Source organism: Austrofundulus limnaeus, unplaced genomic scaffold, assembly GCF_001266775.1.
Source record: "Austrofundulus limnaeus strain Quisiro unplaced genomic scaffold, Austrofundulus_limnaeus-1.0 Scaffold1687, whole genome shotgun sequence".
NCBI lineage: Eukaryota > Metazoa > Chordata > Actinopteri > Cyprinodontiformes > Rivulidae > Austrofundulus > Austrofundulus limnaeus.
In genome coordinates, this window is record NW_013954089.1 from 3494 (window position 1) to 4017 (window position 524).

Sequence of the window (524 nt, forward strand, 5' to 3'; positions counted from 1 at the left end):
AACAGACCCAGCACTCAGTAAATGTGTTAACATGTTAACAGACCCAGCACTCAGTAAATGTGTTAACACGTTAACAGACCCAGCACTCAGTAAATGTGTTAACGTTAACAGACCTAGCACTCAGTAAATGTGTTAACGTGTTAACATGTTAACAGGCCCAGCACTCAGTAAATGTGTTAACATGTTAACAGACCCAGCACTCAGTAAATGTGTTAACATGCTAACAGACACAGCACTCAGTAAATGTGTTAACATGTTAACAGACCCAGCACTCAGTAAACGTGTTAACATGTTAACAGACCCAACACTCAGTAAATGTGTTAACATGTTAACAGACTCAGCACTCAGTAAATGTGTTAACATGTTAACAGACTCAGCACTCAGTAAATGTGTTAACATGTTAACAGACTCAGCACTCAGTAAATGTGTTAACATGTTAACAGACCCAGCACTCAGTAAATGTGTTAACATGTTAACAGACCCAGCACTCAGTAAATGTGTTAACATGTTAACAGACCCAGCAC